This window comes from Marmota monax, unplaced genomic scaffold, assembly GCF_021218885.2.
Source record: "Marmota monax isolate L192 unplaced genomic scaffold, Marmota_monax_Labrador192_F-V1.1 WCK01_AAM20220418_F8-fsc00322, whole genome shotgun sequence".
NCBI lineage: Eukaryota > Metazoa > Chordata > Mammalia > Rodentia > Sciuridae > Marmota > Marmota monax.
The window spans coordinates 734,245-742,373 of record NW_026692168.1 but is presented as its reverse complement, the minus strand read 5'-3'; the positions used below and the strand labels follow the sequence as shown (position 1 = coordinate 742,373).

The 8,129-nt window shown below is 53.0% G+C and overlaps 1 pseudogene; it reads right to left on the bottom strand.

The window, feature by feature from the left end:
- Window positions 1-1,194: 1,194 nt before the first annotated feature.
- On the bottom strand, window positions 1,195-1,369 carry LOC124077109 (U2 spliceosomal RNA; annotated as a pseudogene).
- Between the last annotated feature and the right edge of the window lie 6,760 nt (window positions 1,370-8,129).

Here is an 8,129-nt window from a genome sequence, read left to right as displayed (position 1 = left end):
GAGAATGTGCAAGGCTCTGCAAAGGGAAGTGGCTATCACTTTGCAAGCAGTTTGGGTATTTTGGTATGGTCAAGTAGAACTATGAGTCACTGCTCTGATTTGTCCCCTGCCGAATGGAAGCCAAAGAGAGGCCACAGTGCCAGTACTTAGCTCAGAAGGTCAGGGCACAGGTTCTCCCTCAAGGGGTGATTAATTGTTGCTTAGTTCTCTGTGCCTCAGTGTCCTCATCTGAGGCAAGGCACCTGCCTCATGGGACTGCTTTGGGATTAATCCTGACACTCTCTGGAGAGACTGAAGATAGTAGATGGCACCTGACGTCAGATGGTCTTAGTTGATGTTAGATATTCTTTCCTGGAAGATCAGAATGGGGGAGGGGAGCAGGCACAGGTGGGGAAAGCTCTGGATCCTGAGTCAGAAACCCTGAGTTCTAGCTCCAGCTCTGCCACTAACCACCTGCTGACCAGAGGTTGACCATTCTCCCTATCGAGTCCCATTCCTCCAATCCAAAATGGGGTGAGGGGTAGCCAGTCCTTTCCAGTTTTAAAGTTCTAATTCCAAGGGATTCTTCCCCTCACTGTCTTATCCGGGCATTTATTTTCTCTGAGATGTAAGAAGTTCCTCCCCCTATCTGACTGCAAATCTTTCTGCGTTAGTTAAAGTCCACTTCTCCTTGTTCTGCTCTTTGTATGAAAACAAATGACCAGTGACTCATCTTATAGGCTAAGAAACCCAGGCACATGAGCAATCCCAGTCCCTTCAGTGTCCCCTCTTGTTAGCCTTCCATTGCACCAGCCCCAGGAGTCTGCATCCTCCCATTCAGAGACTCACATAGGTCAGTCCTGCGAGCTGAGCACTGAACTTGTCCTTTGCCTCCACCTGTCCATTCAGTACTCTCCAAGCCTGCAGGGAAGTGGACCTTGTTCTCTTGTTTGACAGCTGGAGAAGAGGCTCCTGGAGCCTGGGCTGGGACCGAGGTGAGTTCTCTACAGGTGCCTCTGGAGACCCCTTAATGCTGGGAGGCAGAGCCTCTGTCCTCAGGCCCAACCTCCTCCATGCCCAGCTCTTTCCAGCCCTTTCTCCCCACAACTGACAGATAGTGCCCTCTGCTACCAATCCCTGGGCATGCACCTGCCTGGTTATGGCACCTGCTGCCCAGCCCCTTTACTGCCACCCAGGAAGACCCAGTAAAATGCAAATAGGTTTGAGTGACCTCATCAGGGGACAGTCCTCAAACCTATCCCCCTTCCATGGGAGTCCTGATCAGCTCTATCATATTTATAATATGGTCTCAATGTTAATGTGAGGGAATTATTTAAACTGATAAGAACAGATACCAAACTTGATCTTAGCCAAAAGGCCGAGAAGCGATGTGAGGGAATTATTTAATGTCCATCTCTCTGACTCAAATAAAATTCTGAAGTGTTGGTGGGGGCATGACTTGGTCTCAGATATTTGCCCAGGACCTAATTCTCTACCTGGTGCATAGGGGTGCTCATTACCTATTGGATGGGTGAAGAAAAAAATCCAATAAGAGTTATTTAAAGGAAACCTCTAGCAAATGGGGATCTTGACTTTTATTAACAAATTCCTGGAGACACATCTGTCACAGGATCACTCTGAAGGGCACTGACTTAGAAAAGTGCTATTTTAGGCATGATGTGAGGCTCACTCCTTCAGTCTGTACTGAGCACTTTCCTCCCTGTGCCAGGCACTGGGGACAGACCCAGGAACTATCAATGCCCTACTCTCATGGAGGGTACATCCCGGTGGGGAGACTTACAGGCCATGCTTGGTGCTAGGGAAGGGCAAGGCAGGAAAGGGCTGGAGAGAGTGGTGGGGGGGCGGGGGTGCTCTTGTAGACCCAAGTGTCCACGGAGCCCTGCAGAAGCCCTTGGATTTGAATAGAAGCTGCTCCTGAGAGTGACTCTAGAGACTTGGGTATCCCAGGCGAGGAAGGGGTTCAGAGAGGATTCCTCAAAGTCGCAGGCTCCTTGTCACACGCTCTGCTCACCATCACTGTGAAAGGAAGGTTTGCCAGAGTCATCTGGGCAGCAGCAGCTGCTTTTCAAAAAAATCAGAGCCAGGGAGTGTCCTGAGGAGCAGGCACTCTCGAGTTATAGGCGGCAATTGGATGACAGCCCTGCTCTGGAAGCGCCGAGGCTCACTTCTTGATCTCTCTGGGCCTCCATTTGCGCTTGTGGAGACAGGAATGATGAGTGCCTTCCCCCTTGGGCTGTGACAGTCACCTGTGCGAAGCGCACAGCCCCTAGCTGCCACGATCATTCTCTTGGGTCCAGTGGGGCTCATTCATTCTACTGGGCCCCCACTTGTCACCAGGCAGTGGGCATGAGGGTAACCAGAGGGAGAACACCTGAGCTGTCCACACGGGAGATGACACCAATACAAGAGGTTCTGGGTCTGAGTCTGCCCTCCCAGCTGCGTGAGGACATGGGGCTGGGTGTGGGGATCCCTAGGTGAGCCACCTGGCAGAGGCTGGCTCAGCTGCAGTGCAGCCGTCTGAAATGAAGAACATTTCTAGAAAGGGCCTTTTTTTGTTTCCTCCAAATTCCTGTTTCCACTTGCAGCTCTGGAAGTAATTATAAAAGCCTTCTTTTAGGGGTCTCTGCATCCCTGCTTGCCTTGTTCCTCCCCTTCCTTTGAGGCCTCCACTGTCCTCCAGGTGTCTTGACTCTGGTACTGCCCCCTTCCAATTCCTTCTCCTTCCTCCTGCATCAAGCCTTACCTATCCTGTGCCTCTATCCCTCCAGTTTGTGGGCAATTAGGTCGTAAGTTGTGTTTATTCATTTTATGCAAAAAGAATTTCATGAGCCAAACACAGTGGCACATACCTGTGATCCTAGTGACTAAGGAGGCTGAGGCAGGAGGATCACAAGTTCAAGGCCAGCCTCAGCCACTTAGTGAGACTCTGTCTCAAAAAAAAGAAAAGAAAATAGGCTGGGGATGTAGCTCAGTGGCAGAGCATCTCTGGGTGATGCAATCTCCAGTACTGCAAACAAATAAATAAAAACAAACCAACAAACAAGAAAAACACTGAATAAGTTGTTTCAGGAACTCTGGGGCACCAGGTATAATGAAGAAAACAAGTGTCCTGCCTGAGGGCAGAGCTTGTGTTCTAGAAAGGTAGTGGAGAAGCATAGTTTAGTGCGGCACCTCTCCAACTTACAGGTTCGTACAGATTCACCTGGGCATCTTGTTGCAGTGCAGATTCTCATTCAGTAGATCTGACATCTGGACAGCAGTGGCTGGTTTCAAAGAAAGAAGAGTTTGCTAAAAAAAAAAATCAGAGCCAAGGAGTGTCGCTGAGATTCCAGCGAGTAATACGCTTGGCCATAGTTTGAGTGTCAAAACTTTTATGGATTTTTCTCCCAGGGAGAGAGCTCCCTGCAATGGCAGTGATTTCTCCAAAGGAATGACTGTCCAGTAGTAGAGCCCTGGGGTTGTACTGGTGGTGGTGGGCACTTGATGGCTCTAGGGCTTTGGACTGGCCCTTGAATGGCTGCTGTCTTTGACAACCTGTGAGGCTGCCTTAGCTTTCCAACCCTGGCTTCTTAGCTCCCCACTGCTTCTGCTCAGCCAGCCTGTGGGTGAGAACATCTGGACGGGATTCCCTGGAACCGGAGGGCATTTCCAGTCAAATGAGGCTCTGTCAGCCCAGCCGGGAACACCCACCCCTGCCATCTGCTAGAGTCCTTGCAGAATCTGTGCCCCATCAACTGGCAGTTTCCAGCTCCTCCAAAGGCACATGTCTGTGTCCCAGGATCCCGACCTGGGTGCATGAGGGGACTGAGTGCTCTTTCGAGTGTAGAGCAGTTCCCCTCCCTTCCTCCACTGAGAGGTGAGGGGCCTCAGAATTCTAAAGATGCCCTGAGGGCCCAGAGCTTTCTCTCCCCTTTAAGCAAATTTGTTCAGCACAGCCTGTCCCTTGCCTGTGAGGCATCTTAGTATTAAATGTCCCCTCCTGGGCACTAATGGCCTGGTAGGGGGCTTTCCAGCCAGACCTCTCTGGATCCACATGGGGACTACAAAGCTGCTCTTTTTTTCCACCTTCACACAGATAGGGCCTTAGCAGCTCAGAGAGATCAGGTTACCTGCAGAACGTGGCAGAGCCAGGATTTGAACCCCAAGACACTTTTCCCCAAAGCCTAGGGTTAAGCCATTGTGGTTGCCCCTAAATATTCTAAGATCAGTGTCTGGCCACTAGGGATGGCAGGACAGATGGGAACTTGCTCAACTGTCTTCCTCTCTCCTCCTGCCCATGGACGCTTCCGGTCCAGGGTTTTGGGAGGGTGTGCCCAGCCACATTTGTCACAAGCAGCTGCCTAAGACCAGGTGGCTCCTGTTAGTAAGGGTGACAAATGACTGTCATCAAGACTGGGAGTTACTCAGCACTAAGGATGGGTGTCCTAGCCTGACATGCTCGTTACCAGCAATTGCCAAGAGCAGAATGTCTAATCCCAAATCAGGAGCCCCAGATGCTGGCGTGGGAACCCGGGGGGCGGCTGGAACAGCTTGCCAGGGCATGGGGAATGGGGGTGGGAGAGCCAGGGATCGGGGTCCGCTCTCAAGGGGGCTAACATTGCATCATCTCTGCCCTCCATCCCCTGGCTCCAGAGGGATTGGGGGGATGCGATTCAGGGCCCACCCCTGCTCTGGCCCAGTTCTTTCTCTTTTTGCCTCTTCCTCCTACACCCTCCTGGGTTCCCTTAGCAGGAGCCGTTCTGAGCTCACAGGCGGCTCAGCCAGTCTTGATATATAGCACTCCTGCCAACCCTGCAGAAGCCAGCCCGTCCCCCACCCCTCCCAGCCAGCCCCCAGAGACTGCAGGACTCAGCAGGCTCCACTGTGGCCCTGTCTGCACCTGCCCCGCTGCCCTCTTTGTTCACCCTCGCTGTAAACCTGAGCCAGCAGGTGTGACAAGGGAAAGAGGACTCCTTGACCACGATTTGCCAAGAGATTAGGGGCCCCCGAGGAACCATCTTTGTTTCTGTATTTCAGTTTCACGGCTCTGGGAGGTTGGCGATATCTTGCGTTCCCCAGAGACTACAAAGGTTCTGTCAAAGCCAGTCAGTGGGGCCCTTGCCTGTAAGTGGAAAGACAAACGTTGTCATCTTAAGGAGCTGTGCCACCTCACCTCTGGGGGAGGAAAAAGCAAGCCTTGACTCCTTCCTGAGGATGAGGCAGGAGCCCGACGATGATGTCTCAGGTTGCTTACAGACAGACAGATCCTGGCCATGAGCTCACTGTGTGTCTCCGGGCCAGGGAGGCACCTCTCTGGGCCTCCCATGGGAAGAAAGAAGAAATGAGTTCAGAAATACAGCAAGTTGTTGAGAGAAGTAAGAGAGGTTGGGGAGGAGGCTGCAGGTTGGAGGGAATAAGGACAGGGTGTTGGGAAGCGGCAATTCTGGGAGGCGGGGCAGACTGGAGGCTGGAGGGTCACTTTCCACCAGCTCCACAGCTGTCTTCTGCTCCTTCTTTTGATCATGGATGCCCCTGGTGCAGGCTGAATGGGCAGGTGTGTCAGCAAATGGGCTGAACTTGTACCCACACCAGTGAAACAGACCCCTGTCTCCCCCTCTCTCCACCCCTCCAGCATTGCCCACCCCACCCTGGGGCTGCTGAGCTTCCAGTCCCTCCCCAAGCTGAGAGTACTCATGGGGATTGGGTGAACCCATTGTCACTCTTGGTTACCTTCTTGGTTCTTTGGAAACCAACCTTGTCCTTGGCCCCAGCTCCAGGCTTGGGTTTGGACCCCAGCTCTACAGCTTGCAGTATTCACACCCAACTTCTGCCCTGGGTCCCACTCCCTGTCTGTAAGATGAATATAACAATGGTGCCTCCTTCTGGGGCTCTTGGAGGATAAAACAAAAGGCCGGGTGCTCCCAGCCAACGGAGCGCACGTGTCCGCAGCTCTGTTAATTTCCACGGATTCCCTTGGGCTGTGCAGTTAAGTGTACTTGTTTGCAAAAGGTCCCATCCCATCATGCACAGCAAGGGCAAGTGGAGTGACTCCTGCTGCCGTCTTAGCAGCAAAGGGGTTGGGGGCAAAGAGCTGTCATCTATTGAGTGCTCTCTGAGGGCCAGATCCTTGGCAGGCAAAAAGTATGATCCTCCCGTAGCCCTGCAAGGAGGTTGTATTATCCATGTTTCAGAGACCAGGAGACAGAAGCTCAGGCCTTTTAAATACTCTGCCTGGGTCCCCCAGCTAGAGAGGGCTAGAGTCTTACTTGGAATCCAGCCCCAATGCCCAAACCAGCTGGGCTCTTCCCACCACCCGCTCTGTAAGATGGGGTGTCACTCAGGATGTGTGACTGGCCGGTGGACCAGGTGAGGAATAGTGATTATGGAAGCAAAGTGCCAAAAGCTGGGGTAGCCAGCCCATACTTAGATGAACAGAAACCGGGTCGAAGAGGAAGCCAATCGCCCTGGGAACCCAAGACCGACAGGACAGACAGACACCACAACAGCCCCAGGGCAGGGAGACCGCTGTGCAGAGGGAGGGGCTCCTGCAGTTCCTTCTGGGCAGTGTATTTCCCCAACCTAACAGAGGCCAGAAAGAGAAGCGATTTACTCCACAAAAATCCAACACTTACGCTCGGCCAGGTGCCAGGGAGCCCTGTGTCCCCAGCACATTTCCAAGGTCAAGCTACTTCTTCCAGACTCCTAAGAAAGGAAGGGCCACGCACCGTGCAGACTTACCCAAGGTCACAGACACTATTCCAGGTATGAATTTTATTGGCAACCAGGTGACACTTGAAGCAGCTCAGAAATTGGGGCGAGAAAAGTCCCTGGTTGTTATTATTTAGTCCGGTCTGGGAGGAAGAAAGGCCTCTTTGTGAGTGATGAAAGAGACCAAAGATAGAGGCAAGCCCCTGCCCTCCCGAGCAGAGATTATCTTCGCAGACCGTTTCTGCAGCGCCTGGTCCAGTCTTGCTCTACCTCATTCCCCAGAGGCCAGAAGATGTGTGGATACTTTGTAGCCTTCTCCCAGCTTCAAATGAGGACCTGAATGTGGATCTCCTCTGGCCAGTATTAGTTAGAAACATTTTGACAACTAGTTTCTTTATTTTCACTAGTCGTTTCCTAGGTCTCCTTTTTTGTTGTTTATCTTTTCTTCTCTTTTTAAAATTTCTGCTGGGAACAATATAACTCTTTAACAGTTTGCCTGTGAGGCCAGAACACCACTGAAGAGCAGCCAAGGAGGCCCCGTAGACATAGAGATGGTATGTGTCCCCCAGAAGAGATAAATCCAAGTGGCCATTGGTACCATGACTCCCCCCAGAGAAGGCCTGCCACAGTCACAGCATTCTCCCCCCACGCTTCTCTATTCCACTCCTCTGTCCTCCCTGCTCCTGTGCCTGCAATGGCCTTAATGGTAAGTGACTTCCTACCCCAGGGTGTGGGGACCAGGATGCGCACTAAGTATGTTTGGGGGGATGTCAGTGCGATTGCAGGGATCTCTGCAGGCCCAGCCCCTCCCCCGCCCCCCTGAGAGCTGCACCCACCTCCTTTGCACCCTCAGCCTCTTCCATGACCTCCTCATCCCTGGCACTCCATCCCCTTCTAGAACTTTCTAAATTGGGAAGAACTAGGGGAATTCTGGGGGAGGGCAAAGGTTCTGGGTGGCCCATCCCTGGGGTAGGCCCAGGAAGAGGGACCAGGGTGAGAGGAAGGGGCCAGGTGGGGGCAGCAAGTGTCTAGGCGTGTACCTGGCCCTGGGACGAACTCCCTCCCAGAACTCAGGACCAGCCTTTGCAGCTACCTGCTAGACTCCCCCAGAATCCTCCCCAGGCACCCCAATCCAGGCACCTCCCAAACCAGAGGTTTCTGCACCCACCAAAGCACTTCCGTGTCCTCCGCCCACTTATGCCAGGAGTGCAGAAGTCCCCAGAGCCCATCCAAGTGTAGGCAGCCAGCCCTCTGGGGAGGGAACCTGCCCAGCTGGAGCTGCATCCAGCAGGAGCATGGCCAGTGGCTGGAGCTGGTTCTGGGGAGCTCTGAGTGGCTTGGGAGGACTTCTGGGGAGGAACCAAGGTGGGAAGACTTGTGGCTAAGAAGCTGTGCAGAGCCCAGCCATCGTCCCAGGCTGCCCCCAAGATTCCTCCTGGAGA